The 23,568-nt window shown below is 35.9% G+C and overlaps 1 pseudogene across 1 annotated transcript; it reads right to left on the reverse strand.

Annotated features, from left to right (window-relative positions):
- Positions 1-4,771: 4,771 nt before the first annotated feature.
- Positions 4,772-11,436, reverse strand: LOC143570342 (putative beta-D-xylosidase 2; annotated as a pseudogene). Its single transcript, XR_013141911.1, has 7 exons — positions 10,995-11,436; positions 10,030-10,311; positions 8,942-9,111; positions 7,833-7,930; positions 7,368-7,718; positions 6,185-6,604; positions 4,772-5,487 (listed from the first exon to the last, which is right to left on the reverse strand). The product of XR_013141911.1 is annotated as a putative beta-D-xylosidase 2 (transcript).
- Between the last annotated feature and the right edge of the window lie 12,132 nt (positions 11,437-23,568).

Below are 23,568 nucleotides of genomic sequence, written 5' to 3' on the forward strand. Positions count from 1 at the left end.
ACAAATATCTATGTTTCACGATAAATAAGCTTCAAATTCTCCATTCTTCAAGGAATTTCAACATACACAACACAATTAAATGGATGTTACCTGATGTTCACGAACACTACTGAACGGACGCGGCCTTTGTCCGTTAAGCTTACCAAACAATTTTTTTTGTCCGTGTCCGGTTCATTTATTAAACAGACGAACATAAAAGAACTTCCAATTAAATGAACAACCGGAAGTCAAGTTCGCTTACAACCCTAAGTATGTTATTTATAATGCAGGTCACAAAATTCGTCATAATTGAAATTAAAATGAAATGAATTCGACAAAAAATATATTTGGTTCTATTCCTTTCATACGATGAAGAAACTATATTGATCTAACATTAACATAATTCAAATAAAAAACATTTCATAACTAGACATTTCACATAGGAATTTTAAACAAACCCTAGATGCATTATTTTGCATTGTTTGTTGGACCATATCCTCTTGACTTTGGTTCCTATTTGTAGATGTATATGTCATATTTTGCTAGAGGCATGCCAAAACAAATTAACAAGCTTATTAGAGAAATTTCAATGAAAAGCCTAAAAAAAGGTTTTTATTGCCATCTCACATAATTTGTTCATCTTCATCCTTGTATATAGAAGGGGGCATCCGAAAACATCCAAGGACGTCGGGCTCAAACCCGGACTAAATTCACTCATTGTGAATGCTTTATCTAAGGCTACAAGGCTAGTCACCCGACTAACCACCATTGAGGGCACTGCATCCAGAGGTGCTCAAAAGTTACACACACACACACAGATGGTATATAATTGGCTTTTCTTAAAAACTTAAGCTCACAGCAAGCCTGATTAAAAGAAGTCAAACTGATTAAGCATCTAAGCCCACAACAGATAGAAGAGACACTCGATTCATCTAACTTTTATTTTGTTTATTGTTTCCCTTGGTTGAGTAAATTTTTTAAGGCCACATTTCATTAAGAAACAACCCTAGCAAGATGTTGGAACAAAAACAAATGAAAAAATTCATGTATTTAAAAGAACTTGGTTTTGTCTATTGTTATCACATCGTCGATCCTTGGTATAAAAAAGATATATATAAGGGTATTTTTCAGCACTCGTTTGGGGCACCCGAAATCTTAAAAATGACCTTGAATATTGTAGATCTCACATTATAGAATCATTTGTTTTTTAGTTGTTAATTTGTTAGTGAATTTTGAAAGTGGAGGGAAAATGTGCATGTGAGGGTTGCATATTTACAAGGCTTTTACAACTAGATCTATGGTTAAGGAATCAACAACATGGGGAGCTCTATTCAAGTAATATTCATAAATAATAATTCAACATCTCATTTCATTAAATAAATATTATTATTATTAAATCAAGTTGCGTAAAGTGTTGGTATCCAAGGGAGCACTTGGATGTATTATTTTACTACTATTTTTATGATATCGTATCTTTTTAATTCTTTACTGACTCAACCAACACTTCATTAAAGAATTTAAATAATAAAACATAGTTGTTTTATATTATTTTAAACTATGTATGTTACTTTACTAGCATCACATCTTATACATGTAGCCTTTTGTTTTATCATGAAATTCTTTATTGTGTAAAACTTTATAGTACAATTAAATATGAACATTTGCATGAAAACATGTTTTTTTTTAAAAAAAACCTAAATTGTGCATTTATGGACCATGATGTATCTTGTCAAGCCATAATTCATGACAGGATTATCTAACACAATATTATTAGACAATAAGTTAATTAGGTAGTAAATGTTAACACGTTAATGACATTATAATAGTGCGTGTGTCAAAGCTGGTTCAACCTACTTAATTTATTCATGACACATATCACATCTAATCAATCATCGTTAACAACTAAACATGTTAACTGTTGCAAATTGCGCAAATTGCACAAGCATCGCCCATTAAGTTAAACGACATCGTTTGGATATGTTTACACAATATGTTTATACCAGGTGTCAAATACGACTTGTTTTACACAACACAACAGATTTATTTGCTTTCCACTGATGATCGAAGCATCCTTTTTCAAATTAACGGCATGGTCGCATTATTTGAATTGAATAAGCCGTAATTAATAAGTATTATTATTTGGGTTAATTTATATGTCAAGTAATATATTTGAAATGTATCGTTACAAACATTTTGAAGTGTATAAACCTAACTTAGAAAGGTAAGATACGTGGAAAAAATAAATGCACAAAAGTAAAGTAGACACATAGCATATAGACTTTCCCTCAAGTCCTAATATTCAATATATAAATAAATTATAAATTATCAAAATTTGTTGGATAATAAATGACTATAAAATAAATTAATAAATACCCAAAAGAATAACATATTGTTATTTTTTATTTTTAACATTTGATGTCGTGAAATCTAACTTACCTATTGAGGTTTTATTCAGGCTTAAACCTAAGAATATGTCATGCAAGTGGGATGCGAACCCACAGTAATAAATAGAAAAAACTCTTATATGAACCTAGGACAAAACTTTCGATCTAGGGTTGTCACTTTTACCCGAAACCCAACCCAAACCCAAGCAAACTAACATGACCCAAAAAATCAGAACCTGGACCGAAGAAATTCGTGTTGGTTTTTGGGCATGATTTCTAGGCTTCGGGTCAACCCGAATAAACTATTTGTTTAAAGACATGATATTATTATTATGTATGCACACCATAAGTGGAACACTCTACACATTCCACTTGTTATGGTTGATTGACTATTTATTTTTTATATATCTTTTCTAATAATGATCATAATTGAAGAAACTGTTGTTTGCTAAGTTACGTTTATTTATAATTTGATTATTTACGTTACGAGTAAAAAGTAAAATATGTTGCTTTAATTAAATCAACCTGGAAAAACTCAAACCCAAATAACCCGGAATTGTAAAAACCGTGAGAGATTATGATTAGATTCATATCTCAAATTAAACTTTGAAACGTGAAAAACCCGACTCAAAATACTCGAAACCCGAAAAACACTCAAAAGTCAAAACTGATCACTCCAGCAAAATGGTAATGGCTTATTATTTAATTATACAAATAAAACTCACTTGAAATAAAAGGCGATGGTTAACACATGTGAATAATTAAATTACAAAGTACAAAAATGGATATAAAATGATAGTAAGATAAGTTGAGCCAATGGCAAAGCATGAAAGTTGTGGATAAGTGTTCACGTGGTGTGCATGTGCTTTCTACTTTTAGAAAGTGATATCATACATATTATTCTCAGTAGCAATTATTTTGTTCATGGTTTTATAACTTCATAATGATATTTTATTTTCAAATAAATGTTTTGGTCTAGTTTTGTAAAATGTTTTGTTGAAGGGCCTGAATGTAAATTATTTGCCAGGAGTCATCTGCCACGTGTCTATTTTCGGGACCAAGCTGTATGATCTGCCAAGTCCCACCACCTCTATTGAATCAATGGCACGCATAAATATGTTCGGGTGAATGCGAGATGCAGCAGGAACACATGCACTGGTAATAGCGACGAATACAGAAAACATTTGTGTGGGAGGCATAATACGGCGACGGTGGAGGCAGTGGAGTGACTTGACGGGAGGCAGATTGCAAAATATGAGAAGTCTAGCAGTCAGGGGTACGTGCCTAGGAGGCAGAAGTTGTTTTACGGTGACAAGAATAAAAATCAAAATTAACAAGTTAGGATTATATTTTAGCTGATTTGAGCCTTGGGCTTAAAATTTTGGATGGTGGACATTATATATATATTAAAAACTAACATCTCATGCTCTCACTATTCATCAATTGTTGGCTGAGATTAGTACACGTCTTCTTTATCTAGCACCCTCTTGACTGAGATTATTACATTTTAACTAAAAGATAAAAATTGGGCTATTTGGTTATACATTTACAATACAAACTAAAACTAGACGGTGACCCAACTTGACTCACACTTCTATAACTATGAATTAGTCATTGGCTTACTAGTAATCATTTAATATGTTAATTTTATTTAAGTAAACAATAAATCATAGTTACTTAAATTTTTGTCTTAGTTTTTCCATGGAAAATGTATTATATGCCTTTCAAAAAATGTGTATTATATAGTTGTATAGCCTATAGATATACACCCATATCATATATAAAAAAATCATTTTGAAATTTATTTAAAGGACTTTTACATGCTTAAATACCATTTTGTTTGATGGCAAAACTTTTTTACTTTTTAGGTTTATTCTTGTAGCCCAAATCTTAAACATTATGCTTTTTAGGTTTATTCTTGCATTTACATTAATTACAAACAATAACTATTGAGTCTATGACCATGGTCCATGGTCCATGAGAATGTTATGAAACACCTCTACTAGCTTCTTTTTGTAACAATGGTCCAATAGTGAGGTGGGTTAGCTAGTTGGCCAAGTTGGCCCATGACATTCCTGGTCCACCGTTCACAAACAAGTTCATTTCCCTAATGAAAAGACACGAACAAGAAATTCCGTTCCGTTAGGTGTTCACGGCACATTCATGAACAAGTTTATTTCCTTAATAAACAAATACACAAAAAAAATCTGTTCAATTAGGTTTACTAAACCGCTGGCTTGTCAGATAAAAGAAAAACAGACGAACATGAACAAAACCTTGCTCGTTCACGTTGATCTATATAATAAAATCATATATATATATATACATATATATATCATATATATATATACATATATATATATATATATATATTCAATTTGAAACATAACGAATTCATTAATGCATTCTCTAGTTGAATGAGCTAAGCAACAATTCTTATTACTTAGCTTTACAAATTCCAATTCTAAATAGTAGATAACCTATATATATATTCTTAAACCTTTATATATTTTGTATCCAATATCATTTTAATTTTTAATCACTCCTAGTGGTGTTGATTGAATTGATAGAAGATGTTTAACATCACCAATATGTATACTATGTTGACCCATAGGAATCCTTCTAATCCCACTTTTATCAACCACACTCAAGAATTTGCACACATGGATATTAATCGGGACTCGGATATTAGCCCGTGGTGGCACGTGCACCTTCGCAAACGCCACCAGCTGTTTATGTGGGCCCCAGTAGCCTACTGGTGGCGTTGAGTACACCAGCATTGTGTGGGACCCGTCTTTGGACCCCACATTTTTCACATCCATTTGTAGAGTGACCGTAAGCCCACCACATTTGGCGTGGGTCACCCTAACGTCGTTGGTGACTGCGGTTGTGTTTTTGTGGCGCCCGTCCACTGGGACCGTGAACAGTGCGGGCGCATTTGCGAGTATGTGGATGATATTTGAGTAGCCTAGCCCGTGCCCGAATGGGTACACGACTGGGCCTTTGTAGAAACGGTAGGTTCGGCCCGGGTAGCCCGTTGATTGGTTTGATCTCATGTCCATTGTTGTCATTGGTACATTTTTGAGGTAATCTTGATGATACCAAGTCATTGGTAACTTTCCTCCTGAAAAAGAATTTTATAACTAGTATTAGTTGAAATTTCAGGCCTGTAAGCGAACAGAACATTCGGTGAACAGTTTGGCAGAAAGTTTTATGTTCGTCAATTTAACTTTGTTCAAGTTTGTTCATTTACATTCATTAATATACACGGTTCAACTTTATAGGCTCATTGTGATTTAGTCTGATTTTAATAAATTTTCAGGCCCAACACATTGTTGTTCACTTTTACTTTTAACTAGGGTATTTTTCATGAACAGAAACCGATTCCGGGTATGGTCAACAAAAGTCAAAACTGGGTCTGGTAGGAACCGGTTATGTGTATAGTCAGTGTATAGTCAGGTATTTGACCGAGATTTTTTTGGGTTTCGGGTAGGGTAAGATCGGTTTTTGACCGGGTATTTCCGGTTCCGGTGGGTCCGGGTCTGTTCCGGTTCCGGGGAGAAATCCTCTACCAGGCCGTACTTGCGGGTCGGGTACGGGTAGGAACCGGGTGTTTTGTGCACCTCTACTTTTAATTGGTTTTAGCTCAGTTATGTTCGTTCGTTTATGTTCGTGAACCGTTCATTTATGTTGTTTACAAACGAACAAAAACACGTTCATTTTCTTAAAGAACGAACAAGAAAACCCGATTTATTTAATTGTTCGTGTTCGTTCAGTTCGTTAACACGTCTAGGGGTGGCCCTTGGCCCTATAAATTATACCTGGATTATGGGCTCCAAACAACACATCAGCAACAGCAATGGCTGCACCGCCAGCTTGGCCCGGGTAACCAGCCCAAACAATAGCACTAATCCGCGGGTCATTTTCAGCAAAAGACACATCAACAGGCCCACCAGACATCAACACTAAAATAGTTGGGCCTTTTGAGGCTGCAGCAACTTTAGATACAAGTTCTTGTTGGTACCCGGGTAAAAGCAGCCCGTCTCGGTCTTTAAACTCGGCCTCGATTGACTGGTCCAAACCCATTACCAAAACCGTGGCATCCGCTTCTCGGGCTGCCCGGATTGAACCACCGAAAAGGTGTGCGTTTTTGCAGTGCACGTCCGGGCAACCCCGCCCGTGTATTGTCTTTGTGTATCTTGATATTCCTTGGAGTGGTGTTGTGTATCCACAAGCAATACCTGTCAAAAAAACAAAAATAAAAAACTAAATAAAAAGTTTCAAATTACTGTTTTTTTTAATACAGCTCTGTTTTCAATAAAATTTATAACGGAATGTTGAGATAAAAAATTAAACATAACTGCGTATTTAAAATTTTTTAAAAAATTGATGAACAAAAATTATTAGAAACAAAATTAAGATGATAAATGAAATATTATCAAAAATTCAAAAGCGTTAAAAACGTATATTATTTATAGTATAAAAACTTAAAAGCCAAAAAAAAACTAAATAAAAAAGTTTCACATTACTGGGTTTTTTTTTTTAATACAGCTCTGTTTTCAATAAAATTTATAACGGAATGTTGAGATAAAAAATTAAACATAGCTGCGTATTTAGAAATTTTTAAAAAATTGATGAACAAAAATTATTAGAAACAAAACTAAGATGATAATTGAAATATTATTAAAATGTAAACGCGTTAAAACGTATATTATTTATAGTATAAGGCTATAAGCAGTGAAACTAAAAAGCAAAAAAAAAAAAAAAAAAAAAGGTTTCACATTACTGTTTTTTTTTTTTTAATACAGCTCTGTTTTCAATAAAATTTATAACGAAATGTAGAAAAAAATAAAATTAAACATAAATTTAAAAAAAAATGATGAAGAAAAATTACTAGAAATAAAATTAAGATGATAAATAAAATACTATAAAAATTTAAAAGCGTTAAAAACGTATATTATTTATAGTATAAGCGGTGAAACTTAATACTTAGTAGCAGTATACCTGCATAGTTTCCTATCATTGTGACAGTAACATCTGAGTTAGGCCCTATGACAGCAACGGTTCGATGTCGTTTAGGCGACAATGGCAGTGACGGGCCGTGGTTCTTAAGAAGAACTATCCCCTGTCTTGCTGCTTCAAGGGCTAGCTCTTGGTTAGCCGGTGTGCATGCGTCTCGTGGACCAAGATGACCAAAGGTCTGGGATGATGGTTCACCATCAAACATGCCTAACCGCATTTGAACCGTAAGCGTGTTAAATAATGCGCTATCGGTGTCGGTCTCTTTTAGTAGACCTCGGTCAACTGCACCTTGTGTGTGCACTGCTAGGAACGGACCGCAATCCAAATCCAAACCTGAAAATATTTTATAACTAGTTTTGTTATGTAAACTTATGACTAGATGTCGAAACTTGTATTTAAATGTTGACGAAGGAGTTTTAGCGATGAAATATAGTATTTTGGTAAAACCTGCTTTAATTGCATCGGCTGCGGCTTCTTCAGGAGTCGCGGTGTAGTGTTGGTTGTCGTAAAAGACTCCAACCGAGTCGCAGTCTGAGACGATGTACATATTTTAGGAAACAATAACATTAAAAAAAAAAACATAATAAGCAAGACATGTAAAAAAATGTATACAGTTGCAAAACCAAAAATTGTCGGATTTTATTAAGGGTTTTAAACGGGTCGTGTTCGTGGGTCAACCCTGTCACAAGCCCAAAAATCATGTCATGTACATGATATGAACATGACCTGTCTAACCCGGATTTTTTTTTACAATCGTGTATAAAATAATTACGTTTAAACTTCAAAACAATATGCTCATTTATTGTGTATATTCATTTGACACAATATATAACCAATCATTTTAAGTTACCATATTAAACACATTATAAAGATAAGTTATTAAACTAAACGGGTCAACTTGTCAGGTTAATCTAAACACAACTTGTTTAGCTAAAATGCTAAATATGTTTGTGGGTCCGGCCAAAAACAGGCCCGAACCTGTTTAGACTTTACCCAAACCCGTGAGTAGTTATGAGCTAAATTAACAAGACATGTGCCATGTGGCCTTATTATAGTCTATCATCTTAAATTTTAGAGTGAATTGCGGTTTTTGTCCATGTAGTTTGTCCAGATCTGCGGTTTTAGTCAAATAGTTTCAATTTTGCGATTTTCATCCCTGTGGTTTATTTACTTGCAATTAAACCTGAATTCCTTAACTCGCATTAAGTTTGGTCGTTAAACCATTAACGTGCCCCTCACGTGAGGGGTAACTTTGCCATTTTTTCCCAAATACACCCCAGCCCCTCACATGAGAGGGCTTGCGAATTAGGAATGAGGTCTATTTGGGGAGAAAAATGACAAAACTGTCCCTCACGTGAGGGACGCGCTGATGGGTTTAACGACCAGACTTAACTTAACGTGGTTAATGAATTTGGGTTTAATTGGAAGTGAAATGAAACCACAAAGACGAAAATCGCAAATTTCTAACTATTGGACTAAAATCGCAGATTTTGACAAAACACAAGGACGAAAACCGCAGTTTACTGTAAATTTTATTAGCTATATGATTCAAATACCCGTGGAGTCGCCAAGCGCCACGAATGGTGTCACGAAGAAGTCTAGGGTCGGCGCAAGTCGGAATGCCGTTGACTTGATTATAAGAGCACATTACACTTGCTACTTTCCCTTGCATAACACATTGTCTAAATGGTACTTCAAATGCATCCACCATTTCTTGTTTGCTTACCTGCATTTGCATAATATTATCTTTTTTACTTTTACTTTACATAAAGAAACTGTCTTTTATTTTACATTTTTCTAGTGGAAAATGAGCTTTCTTAATAGTTACTTATTCTCTCAAAAATATTTAACGAGTTTAAACGAGTGTCGGAAAGTTAGAGTGTTCGTAAACCGCCAAAACGCGGTTAAATCATTGGTCCATGGTTCCGGTTTTGACAGGTTAATGATTTGGATTTGACTGATGGTTTGTAACTTGGAATTAACAGTGTAAACCGAACCCGCCTCTGCATGTGTACATTAGGGTGTGCGTGGTGTGGTTCAGTGCGGTTTTCGGCTAAAACCAAACCGAAAACCAAAACTTCGGTTTTTGGATTTTTTAAAACCGTTTGGTTTCGGTTTTGACGGTTTCGATTTTTGTCATTTGAGCTTCAAAATTTTTTTTTTTGATATTAATTCTGAAATATATAGAAACATAGATATTACATCAATATAGCAGGTAGGCGGGCAACAAGCTGCGCCGCCACAATAGGTAGGCGGGCAACAAGCAGGTAGGCGGTCAACAAGCTGCGGGCAACAAAATTTTAGGCAGAAAAAAAAATGGTAAAAAATAATAAATTTAGTTATAAACAATTTAGTTATAAATTACTTAAAATAATAGACTATTGTAGATCTGACCAAAAATATTTGAGTTAAATATTTATTAAATTCTTATAAATTACTTAATATAAAATATAAAAAAAAAACAAAAATTTAGGAATTAGGTTCAGTTTTTTTTTTTCCGGTTTTTATTGATTGCAAAACCAAAACCGCTATAAATACCATGCTTTTTTACTTTTTTTTTTAAATCCGCATGCATTACTAGTCATTTTATATAATAATGCGTGCACGTCGATTTCTCAAAATGTTAACTTTTACAAAAATTTACCTTGGCATTAAAATGGAATCTATCAGTCCCACTCCAGTTATCAAGATCATAAGCCGTATAATGCTTACAACAAGCAGCCACTTTTAACCGGTCACCAGGCAAGTTACCTTGCAGTCCCCTAACATATCTAGAGGCGTATTCACCGGCTACTATCGGGTCCTCACCGGGTGTCTCTTGACCCCGGCCCCACCTTGGATCCCTAAATATGTTTATGTTTGGACTCCAATAGGTTAATCCACCCATACCTCCATTGTACATTGCCCTTGCTTCATCAGAGACAACCTGCATACCATAAATCAATTAATCATAACACATCAAATCAATCATTAGCTTTGTTATGACTTATGACTATATATTTTAACTTTTTAATTAATTTCAGGACCACTTGTTTCGAGAAACGACAAACCAAACTTTGCTGATTGGATGACTTATCTAAACAAACAGTTTTATCGGTTTAACAGTTTAAAAGCGTTTTATATTATTATTATTATTATTATTATTATTATTATTATTATCTCTTTGAAATTAGTAGTTTTTATTAAAATTTACAAAATGATAAAATAACTACACATTTTAAAAATAAAAAATATAAATTTGTCACATTTGTTTAGGTTTTGACTGTTGTATTATATTTTTTTACTCTTTCTCAACAGGTCTGATATTAACATAATATATTATACTAGAAACAGGAAAAAGATATCATTTTTTTAACAATCTTTGTAATGGAGTAAGTGTTTAATTTAATGATTTTTTTGTATTTTGACAAAAATAGGCAAGGCATATTACCTTTTGAAAAGCCTTACACATAAAGGTGGATAAGAATATTTCTTAAAATGGCATAAATACCCTTGTTACATTTATCCAACAAATCATTGATGTGAGAGATCATATGCATAATGTATCATATCATATATTTACTATTTAACTGGTATTATACTTTACACTGATAAATCTAAACTATTTACCCGTCCGATTTCTTCCCACAACGACGTATTAAATGAGGCCGCAGGTCATTTAAATGAGGCCGCAGTCGTAATGACCTGCGGGAACGCAGTGGCCCCGGGGAAGTCACCACCAAACCTCGTCCCGGGGCCCACATTAGACACACCATGTAAAACCTCCGACCACCACTCATACTCATCCATTCCCAAACGTGGCACCGCGGCCGCTTTATTCACTAACAACCCGATTTTCTCCTTAAATGTTAATCGACTTAGCAAATCTCTCACTCTATCCACCGAGGACAAGCGAACATTGCAAAACGGCATATCTTTCACAGCGGCATTTGTCGGGTCACATGCGAACGGCCTCCTAGCATTGCTAGGAGGCCAAGTAACATGTAGTAGTATGAAAATAATAATAAAAGAGTGTAGTATAGTGGTGGTGGAGGCCATATTATTATTATTGGTAGTGGTGTGATGTTGAACGTTACATAGGCTATAGAGGGGTGTATTGAAGTTTGGGTATGGGCAAATTGGTTGATGCAAAGGGAATCACTTTGATCAGTAACTAATGAAAAGGAAAAAAAAAAATAAAAAAATAATAATAATAATAATAATAATAGTAATAGTAATAATAATAATTATTGCTTTTGGTGCAAGTTGTGTGACTGGTAATATAATATATCAAGATAATAAGTCATGCATTTTTTAGAGGGTTTTTTATCTTGTTTTTAATGGGTAAGATTTGTCATTGAATAAAAAAGATTTGTAAATAAAGATCTTCATGCTAAAAAATATTATTTTTTTTTAAACTAATGGTCACCATAGGGTGATGCTTTTTGAATATGTTTGAACTTAGTTGACAAATTTAAAGTTTATAGTTTAAAATCATAAAAGGAATCCAATGTACTTCGCTTCAAAGAGGTACGTGTATGAGTCGGTTTTGAGTTTAAACTTCAAACTAAAAAGAAAGAAAAAAGATACAAAACATTGAATTTGACGTTAACTTTTGGGCTACATAATGAATTAGGTCGATAAATCATTTGTCTACTTCTAAACAAAGTAACTTCATGTAAATCTGATCAAGCATTCGAAATGTAGCTTGAAAAATTACCGATTTACATAAAATCATGTCATTTTTATTCAAAAGGACATGATCTAGTGGATGTAACATGCTTTTCTTATTTTGCAATATCCGTATTTATGTTATTCGATGTAAACACTATTCTTTCTTTAAAAGACAAATTTATTTAGTTGTCTTTTTTCGTACCTTTAAACATATTTCTAGACGTTAATTTAAATGACATAGGTTATTCTCACACCATATAGGTTATTTGGATACAATATACGCCTATACGGCTCGTATAGAGACTATACGAGCCGTATAAGTGCAAAATTGTGTCCTTTTGGGTTGGAGAGTATCGGATGTTTGAAGCCTATACGGCTCCTATAGAGGTTATACGGCCCGTATAGACTGGAAAAACTATCATCCGTACATTAGTTAGTCATGTGAGGGTTATACGACTCGTATAACCCATATACAAACAATATAGAGTTATTAACACACTATTGGGGTGATGTTTGAATATAACGCGTCATTTAAATATATTAATATATTAATTAATCTTTTTAAATTGTAATAATAAAAAGATGAACTCTCAAATCGAAACAAAAAGAGAGAACGATTTCGAGCTTTCATATTATTTTTACGGACACGATTATATGTGAGAACTTGAAAGTGAAATAAAGTATTAAAAGTACAGCGTATTTAAGTTGGTTGTGGCTCAATGGTAGAGCACTCACTTTATAAGTGAGAGGTAGGGATCCATCAAACCTTACTACCACCAACTTATATGGGAGATATGAGGGATGACCCTGGCTTGCCAGGGTTCGAGTCCTGATCTCACCTGGTTTTACCGGCTCCTCGCTGTCGTGCCGTTTGGCGGGCGTAGGGGTCGGGTTTTATCCGGTGAATCCCTCAACAGGTGGACCGCTAGGGGCTCCGTCCGTCCGGACTAGTGGCCGGCTCGGGCTACCTTTAGCCAATGGGGCCGCGTACGGGGTACCCGACGTTACTTAGTTGGCCGTTAAAAAAAAATACAACGTATTTAATTGTTAATGCACACGTGGCACTCTATGATTTGTCTAAAAAGAGGTTGGGTTGGCCCCATGTTTCTCCATTAATAAAGGAGTACGGTGAGCAGGTTATTATTATTTTCATTTTTACTACATCAAGTTGTTAAATAATGGATAAGGTTATATTATTATTTTAATATTTAGTATTTAACAGACATCCTTAAAAACTAAGGGGGCTTGCCCCAATGGTCAGGAACATGATGGATGTCTCGGATGTTCCGGGTTCGAATCCTAATTTCGACCGGATTTTACCAGAGCTTTAAAACCTGTCATGCCTTCGGGCGGGGTGAGCCAACTGGGTTTTACCGGGATCGCCAAGTCAAACTCGGATGCCAGCGTGGATCCGGATCATGTCAACATAGTTGGCCTGAGTGGGGTGGCGGGGCGCGACATGTTCGCCCAGTGAGATAACTTAACTGTGAAAGTTGTCGATCGAAAAAAAACAAACATCCTTAAAGAAGGTAAAAATCCAATGTGGTAGTTTAATGGTAGGTCCTCAGAAGATTGATGAAACGTAGGGTTAGTAATGGAGTTGGAAATCGTATTGTCATTGTAAGTTTGTAACTATCGTTGGAAAGGAATCTATGTTAAGTTTTAATATTTTGTGAAAAGTCGTTAATACCCTTGTCTCGTCGAAGAAGAAACGTGGTAGAAGTGTTAAACTAGGAATATTGTGCGTTCACGTAAGGGTTAAGAGGGACATTTAAGTTCTTGTTATTATTACGAGTGTAGTTGGTGTTAGATCGTAGATGAGAGAAATATCAAGGATAATAACATGGCGAGATTTAATTATTTAAATCGAAGAAACCTGTGTAAAGAATGTGATGAGATGACTTTTTTTTATTGTTGTGATTATTTCTTATATTTTAAAGATAATGAATTTAATATACTTACATATGAGGCGCTTTTGTAGCTTTAATTTTTTGGAATTTATTATTCGATTGCTAAATTATAACAAACTGAATTGACAACAACTGAATTCTTGTTGCGTTCCAACCACAATGTCCGGGTAAATCCCAGTAGTTCCTAATACTTAATAATGTTAAATCCCGAGTGCCCTCATATAACAATCCGACCCATTGAAGTTTCAAAACCGAACTATACGAAATTTAAAAACGTCCCATGAGAAAAACTAAATTAGTTATTTATAAATATTCAAAAATAAATTAATGTAAATAATAATTCTCATTAAGCACTAATCACTTGTATAATTAAGCCCAATTTTCAGATGTTAACTCGTAAGCCTAATGACCAATGTCTAGATGTTAACCTTGTATGGTCTTAATTCTTAGGCTCAATGTCTAAATGATGTTTAAAGGTTAAGCCTTGGTTCATGTTTTTAAAATCTTAATGAAAAAGAAAAGAAATTTGAAAGAGTTGGAAAACACTGAGCTGCAGAAGCCTGATAGACATCGTTGAATGCCAATCAGCCAAAATCCGGCCAAAATTTCGATTGACGACCGCGCTAGGTATTAACAATAAGTGAAAATTATAACATTAATTAGTTTATTAATCATAGCTATCTTAAAATAGAAAACGTTGCTATGTAAATCCATAAAAATGCATGTAGTGTACATAGGTAAAAGTACATATATTCAACTACATAGGTAAAAGGTACATAGGTAAAGTAATAAAGGGATACGTTACCGTCTTGATTCACCCTATCTTTGTCTATCCTTACTAGTCAACCATATTAATATCGGTAGGATTAGTCTAACATGCAAACTAGTAAACTACTCGGGGTGAATAACACGCGTAGTCAAAACTAGGTACACACGGGTATTTTACGTCATGTGGCACCTAATCAGTTTTTAGGCATTTTGTAAAAAGTTTGTTTAGTGGAAAATGACCCCAACACTCCTCTCTCCACTTCTCTCTCACAAGACCCTCAAAACTCGTGCCACACCAGCGTTGTGTACAAAACGTTTAGGCCAAAACGACTAAGGAAAAAGCGGGAGGGGGGGGGGGTACACCCGGCGCTTTGTAGCACAAACGCCACAACTAAGGCTGACTACGAATGGTCTAAGAAGATGGATTATAGTCTTTAATATACAACTATACAAGTAGAATTTAGATACAAGAAAATGTAATGAATACATTATACATACATGAATTATCACATTTGTTGTACTCATTTAGTAGCACATGCACATTATATTGTAAAACTTATTTATTTATTTTAATAACAAAGGATCGTACTTGTAAACATACTCTTTTGGGAACATGTCTATGGTCGACTTTACTATAAGATTGTACCCCCTGATGTGCAGGAAAGAGATAGAATCCGTACACCCTCACCCCCCGGTCGGGTTCGAACACGTTATTATTTTTTTTCAACGATAAAGGATCACACTTGTAAACCTACCCTTTCGTGACCATGTCCAAGGTCGACTTCTCGACCACCATGAGACCGTGTCTCCCTGATGCGCCGGAACCGGGTAGAATCCGTAAATCCCGGCCCCATGTCGGGTTCGAACCCGAGGTTAAAACCGTGTCGTCTTTCACCCAGACATCTTTCGAACTAGTCCAAGTGGGAGGGCAGTCCTCTTACCACTAGACCATTTTTATGAATAATTATATATTTTTTATTAGTTTTTATTACAATAAGTTAAAATAAATGTAAATTAATACTTGCTGTGAAGTAACAAAATAAAGCATGTTATCATCAAGTAAATAAATTGATTAGACGCTACGATTACTTAAAAAAACTAAAATAAATCAATAACATAGCTAATATTAATATAGATTTTGAAAGAATAACAGGTTTATAATTTATTTTTATTTATTAAAATAAGTATTTTTTGTTCTATTTATAACACAAACGAGTGGTAATGGAATGTGTGGTTTTGGGTTTTTAAGGAAACAAGAAAAACATTTGTTACGCAAAGCAAAAGGCTTCACTTGGAAGAAATGTTGGTTGTAACCTTAATTATGTCACCAACAACTTTCACTTCGTTTGCTTCTCAACCAATCAACCTATATTACATTTTTTTTTTGATATTTTATGAAACCACCCATTTACTAAATAAAATAGGGATGTGTTATTCATACACCCTTTATAGGGCGTATATAAAGATAATATGTGTGTTAAGAGAGTGTGTAAATATTCAAAAATGGTGTATGAATAACCAATGCCATAAAATATCAAATGATGATCAGTAATGTAATCATTAACTTTTAGCTTAGTTATAATAACTTTTATTGGTTTTGAACTGTAAATTTTATAAACAACCAATCAAACTCAAAACACGTCCTCAACAACCCGAAGAGGCAGGTCAAGAACGCACCATTTTGACCACTACATAAAACTTAAATCACACCATTTTGATCACTATTAACATTTTTCTTTTTGATCATCGTTATAATAAAGAAATCTTAATGACTTGATTTCATCTATAATCTATTTTGCCTTCTCTTCTTTACCTTCAAATTTGTTTTCATTCCTCGTCTTCCGTATACTCCAACACGAGATGATGATAATTTCGTGTAGCATATCCTTCTTTTAAGCTTCTAGACCATAAGCTTTTGCAATGTTTAGTCATAATAACTTCTATACATTTGTTTTGATTACACTATAAGTAATAATTCAACAATATAAACTAAACAAAAGTGACGTCATTATAGAATCTTATTAATAAATTTTGGTTAGTCAAAAATCATCGGATCCAACTAGACTCGTGTAAATCAGCTCATATCAATGTCGTATTGTTGTTGACTGGTTACGTGAAGGTATTTAGTCGAAGGATCCTGGAGAAGACCATTGTCGTATCTATCTCCACGAAGAAAACCATACCGTCAATATGTCAAACGTTTGTGTATTGCTTGCTCTTACATTTATCCAAAAAAGAACTGAAATTTCGTAAATGCCCTCACGCTTATTGCACGTGATCCCTTTTCGATTTAATGTTAACACCCGTTAGCCTTAATACCTAATGTTGTTACAAATTTGAAAACCATTAAACCTAACATGTTATTTAAAAAGCGTAGACCGTATATCCGTTATTTTTAAAAGACATCATAGATCACCCCGTGTAATTAACTATTAAGATACGGTTAGCTTTTATACCCAATGTTATTACAAACTTGAAAACTACTAAAGCCTAACATGTTATTTAAAAAGCTTAGACCGTAGATCCGTTATTTTTTTAAAACATCATGGACCAACCGTGTAATAAACTATTAAGGGTAAAAATGTGTGGTAAATGGTACTAATAATCCAATGAATATACAATAAACATGATTTACATAAATATCATATCATATCATATCATATCATCCACTTGGTTTGAATATTTATTGGAAACATAATGAACACTTTTACCAACTTGCAAGTTGCAACACAGTACGTGGGCCCAATATAATAATCCACACACGATCGAATTTCAACATAAGCATATATGTTAAAAATTATATGTATAATATGATTGATTCGATTTTCTGATCCGATTTGATAAGGCACGACCTTTGCATTAAAAAAAAGAACAAAGAAACCTACCAAGGTTAGTTCTCATTAGTAAGGTTGATAATTTGTGTTTTAACGGGTTTATCAGGTTAGAAACTACGTGCTTAATACAAGTAGCAAACATAAATAGACTCGTTTAACTATTTTATATATGTTATGACTATAAGATAGCTTAAAGTTTCATGTACCAGTAAGGGTAAACGATAGAGTGTTTCCTACTAATTTCAATTATTTAAGAAAATAAAAAAATCACATACCTTATCATTTTAAATAACATGTCTCATCGTATCTTAAACATGTACCTAATTTTCGATCATACTCATCAATTCTGTAAGTACTCTGAATTTTCGCTTAAAAAGGAATATTTCAATTAATCCAATAACTTAATTTTAAATTCTAAAACTTTTGTCTCGATTTTAGAAGATGTTTGTCTTTGTTTAAGTTGTTTGTGTTGGGTTTCTAAAACATATGTTATATGAAATCTCTAATCATCTTGATGTTCGTGTTTCATCTAGAATAAATCTTTTAAGCTTTAAAAACAAGCAAACACAAAAAAGTAAATAATAATAATAGTAATAATAATAATATATCTACCAAATATATATATATACACATATATATATAAAGAAAGAAACGTGAGAGTTGGATCTGGCATGTAATGGAAGAGTGATGGATTTTAACTATTAAACTATGTGTAGTGGACGTTAAACCACCATCCATACAAGCAAAAAGTGACGTTAAACACCATGTCGTCGGCACCAAGGACATCTTTGTAAAGGTGTTAGCAAGCGAGAGAGAGGAGTGTATGTGAACTATATTGATCGGCTAATGAGAACCCTCTATCTGAATAGGATGTCAAGACCATTGCACACACGTTTAAAATCTTGATACTTGGAAATAAAATCAGTCTTAATAAGTACGTTAACTTGATTTTGAAATGCCTTTAAAAAAAAACTTGATTTTGAAATACTTGATATATACATGAACTTGCATGATAAGTATAATAATTTAATTAACAAGTAACTAAAAAAAATCAAAATATAATCACATATACACTTCTATTTTATGTACTCACATTTTAAACAAATGTTTCTTAAGACTAGTTGAACATTACTTATGTTTTATTTCGATGCATAAGTACTGTCTGATTTATTGACGTGTGGTTTAACTAAACGGCGAAACTAATATTTACGTGTGGTTTATTAGGTGTGAAACGGTCGATTTGACCAGTTGACCACAATATTCAATGTGTCGTTTATGACTTTATGTTACGAAGTACAAAATTTAAAAGTAACATTAGGAGTAGTATTGCAAAGGATAGTTAATTGACACATTAACCAAACCATTAAATACATAAACATTTTATTTTAACCAACCGTCAATTTTTTTAACGGCAAACTACACTAACCAAACCATTAAATACATACACATTTTATTTTAACCAACCGTCCATATTTTAACGGCAAACTACAGTACTCTTAAATTACACTATTTTCTTATAAAGTATTGAACCTATAAACCTTCACGTAGTGGCAACCAACGTCACGTCTTAGCCTTGACACCTTTCTCTTTAATGGTATCCAAACTAGGCTTCCAAGATTTCTTCACAAAATAACCACCCCTCCCTTCCAACACCGATTCGACCTCCCTAAACAACTCCGGTTTCATCATCACCGCAGACGGCTTCTCAGCTACTTTCGCTTTATTATAACTCTTGATCACCGTCTTCGGCCACATCTTAACAAACAACGGAATAATACCCGTGTAAGCCGACAAAAACAATCCGGATTTCAAAATAATCCGCCTTTGTTCTTCCAATGTCATATCTAATGTTATATCTGCTACTGGGCCCCGCCTCATGTGCACCATCAAGTAAACCTTATTATTCTCGAGCCTAAAATCAGCAACCAACGGTTTTTGTTTTTTTAGCAACGGGGGTGGTCTAGCATTAGCTCACCCACCGTCACCGGTTCGTTGTACTTTGTAACTGTAGGGGTATGGTACTAAAACCCGGTTCTACGACCCTAAATATATTATGTTTGGCTTATTTTATTACATGGACTAATACAATGTTATTGGGCTGAGGGGGTTTTGTGGAGGTAACCCTAACTGGGCTAGGCCCATTAGGGTATCATGATGGTGGCCATGAGGCTCTCTATATAAGGAGGTCTCCACCTCCTTATTATGGGGTCATGCTCAATAAGAGCCACCACCACTTTTTGTGTCTGTAAACAAGAAATCCTCAGGATATCTTAGCAGTCACCTCCACACCCCCGAAACCATTGCAGGTCTCAACATTGCAGGTCACAGGCGCAGCCGCAGAAGAAGAAGATCAAGACATGGTTCGTTCATCTTAAAAAACCGTGGAGACATCGTCATGGATCAGGTAAGATTCATTTCGTGCTTCGACATTGGCGCCATCCGTGGGACGGCAACGAACTGCCCTTCGATCTTCATCTCGGCTGTCGGATCTCTCCCAGGAAGAACCCAGATCTGGAAGTTTACAGAAAAAAGCTTCAAGGCTTGTTCTATTAAAGCTCAAAAAGATCCATAGATCTAAAAAGAGGCTTCCAGATCTGGGCAAGAAGAAACGGCCTGATTCAAATGATCAGGTCTCCGGATCTGTGATGGTTTTAAATCTGCTCCGAGCTTCAGATCTGTCCAGATCTGATTTACAGACCTGGATTTTAGGTCCAAAGTTGCAGGTCTGACTCTAAAATTGCAGATCCAGAAATTACCAGATTTCCGCCGCCATGTACGCGCCCCCGCGGATTCTCACTCCGCAACCGTGCATATGCCGCCGCAGAAACCACCATCTGGGTTTGGCGCAAGAGACCTCAGCCATGCACGCGCACTCACGAGTCACCACTCCATCGCCGTGCATGCGCGCATCAGGCCACGCGCCAAACTTCAAAGGTTGGGAATCCTCATAATATCCCATATGGCTTCGCGCCAAACTTCAAGGTTGGGAATCCTCATAATATCCCACATGGCTTCGCGCCAAACTTCAAGGTTGGGAATCCTCATAATATCCCATATGGCTTCGCGCCAAACTTCAAGGTTGGGAACCCTCATAATATCCCATATGGCTTCGCGCCAAACTTCAAGGTTGGGAACCCTCATAATATCCCATATGGCTTCGCGCCAAACTTCAAGGTTGGGAACCCTCATAATATCCCATATGGCTACGCGCCAAACTTCAAGGTTGGGAATCCTCATAATATCCCATATGGCTTCGCGCCAAACTTCAAGGTTGGGAATCCTCATACCACATGCTCATGCACCACATATGCTCACGCATCACATATGCTCACGCATATTACACATGCTTACGCATCACATGCTCACACATATCGCTGTCTACACGCACGCGCATGCAACATCTGCGCGTGGCGCATAACACATACCAAAGTCTACGCGCACGCGCATGCAACATCTGCGCCTGGCACGGGACATAATACGCAAGCCTTATTATTCTTAGCTCGTAAGTCGCCTCTCGCGCGCAGGCTTTATTATTCTTAGCTCGTAAGACGCCTCACGCGCAGGCTTTATTATGCTACAGCTCGTAAGACGCCTCTCGTGCGCAGGCTTTATTATTCTTAGCTCGTAAGTCGCCTCTCGCGCGCAGGCATTATTATTCTCACAGCACGTAAGCCGCCTCACGCGCCAGCTCAATTATTATTCTCAAAGCTCATAAGACGCCTCTCGCGCGCAAGCTTTATTACTCACAGCTCGTAAGCCGCCTCACGCGCCAGCTCAATTATTATTCTCAAAGCTCATAAGACGCCTCTCGCGCGCAAGCCTTATTATTCTTAGCTCGTAAGTCGCCTCTCGCGCGCAGGCTTTATTATTCTTAGCTCGTAAGACGCCTCACGCGCAGGCTTTATTATGCTACAGCTCGTAAGACGCCTCTCGCGCGCAGGCTTTATTATTCTTAGCTCGTAAGTCGCCTCTCGCGCGCAGGCATTATTATTCTCACAGCTCGTAAGCCGCCTCACGCGCCAGCTCAATTATTATTCTTAAAGCTCATAAGACGCCTCTCGCGCGCAAGCTTTATTACTCACAGCTCGTAAGCCGCCTCACGCGCCAGCTCAATTATTATTCTTAGCTCGTAAGACGCCTCACGCGCAGGCTTTATTATGCTACAGCTCGTAAGTCGCCTCTCGCGCGCAGGCTTTATTATTCTTAGCTCGTAAGACGCCTCACGCGCAAGCTTTATTATGCTACAGCTCGTAAGACGCCTCTCGCGCGCAGGCTTTATTATTCTTAGCTCGTAAGTCGCCTCTCGCGCGCAGGCATTATTATTCTCACAGCTCGTAAGCCGCCTCACGCGCCAGCTCAATTATTATTCTTAAAGCTCATAAGACGCATCTCGCGCGCAAGCTTTATTACTCACAGCTCGTAAGCCGCCTCACGCGCCAGCTCAATTATTATTCTTAGCTCGTAAGACGCCTCACGCGCAGGCTTTATTATGCTACAGCTCGTAAGTCGCCTCTCGCGCGCAGGCATTATTATTCTCATAGCTCGCAAGTCGCCTCACGCGCAAGCTTCATTACTATTACAGCTCATAAGTCGCCATGCGCGCAGGCTTCGTTATTATTTTAGCTCGTAAGTCGCTTCTCGCGCCAGCTTCATTATTATTACAGCTCATAAGTCGTCATGCGCGCAGGCTTTTATCACAACATGGATCATGAAGAAAACCTCCCAAAACTCAAAAGACAATAAAGACAAGGCCAAAGAAAAGGGAAAAAACCGCATCACACCTTATAAAGTCCAGCGCTCCACCTGGACGCTTACGCGCCCAGGAGCAACGCTGGACTTGGGGGGCTTGTAGGGGTATGGTACTAAAACCCGGTTCTACGACCCTAAATCTATTATGTTTGGCTTATTTTATTACATGGACTAATACAATGTTATTGGGCTGAGGGGGTTTTGTGGAGGTAACCCTAACTGGGCTAGGCCCATTAGGGTATCATGATGGTGGCCATGAGGCTCTCTATATAAGGAGGTCTCCACCTCCTTATTATGGGGCCATGCTCAATAAGAGCCACCACCACTTTTTGTGTCTGTAAACAAGAAATCCTCAGGATATCTTAGCAGTCACCTCCACACCCCCGAAACCATTGCAGGTCTCAACATTGCAGGTCACAGGCGCAGCCGCAGAAGAAGAAGATCAAGACGTGGTTCGTTCATCTCAAAAAACCGTGGAAACATCGTCATGGATCAGGTAAGATTCATTTCGTGCTTCGACAGTAACCGTTCCGTCGGGAAGTATGACCCGTGTTGAGCCATTTGATACATGGTTCCCCATAGCTAGCTATTAATCAAAGTTAAACTAGAAAGTTAAGAATTAAGAAGAGTGTAATTATAATATATAAATGGTGGTGGCGTTTTGTTCATTTGATTTATGAGATTTATTGAATATAAAGGTGAACATTAGTAAGTGTTAGTTAAACTGCTACATTAGTAAGACTTGGACACATGGTGAATGATGTAGCTATATGTTCATGGGTCTAACCAAACTTAAACCAACTATAAACTTTACGTGGGTCACTTGATTATTCACCCATTTACTTATTGATATTGCTTAACTCATGATTATGACTTCTAACAGTAAATTAGATAAAAAGTTACACTGTTTTAACCAAGGACATTTCTAAGTGGCCAAACATATTATAAATTACCGGCGACTAGTGTATTTCTTTTTGTTTTTTAAATTTTAAAACTTCAATGATTTTAAAAATACGCGAGGAAGGTAATAAGAAAACAAAGAAGAGAATGTTGGTGATTAATTCACTAAAACATACGCGACGAAGGGAAAAAAAAAATTTATCGGCCAATACGATGCTGCTAAGTGGGCCCAATAGACCACTTACGACACTAAAATTGTTAATTATATATAGTAGTAATAGTAATTACTGACAACTAGTGTATATTTTTTTTCAAAGCTTAAATGGTTTTAATTTTTAAACATACGCCATGAAGGTAATAAGAAAACAA

Source organism: Bidens hawaiensis, unplaced genomic scaffold, assembly GCF_021521415.1.
Source record: "Bidens hawaiensis isolate Kalapana, Puna unplaced genomic scaffold, B.hawaiensis_p1.1 tig00024874_1, whole genome shotgun sequence".
In the NCBI taxonomy this organism is placed as follows: domain Eukaryota; kingdom Viridiplantae; phylum Streptophyta; class Magnoliopsida; order Asterales; family Asteraceae; genus Bidens; species Bidens hawaiensis.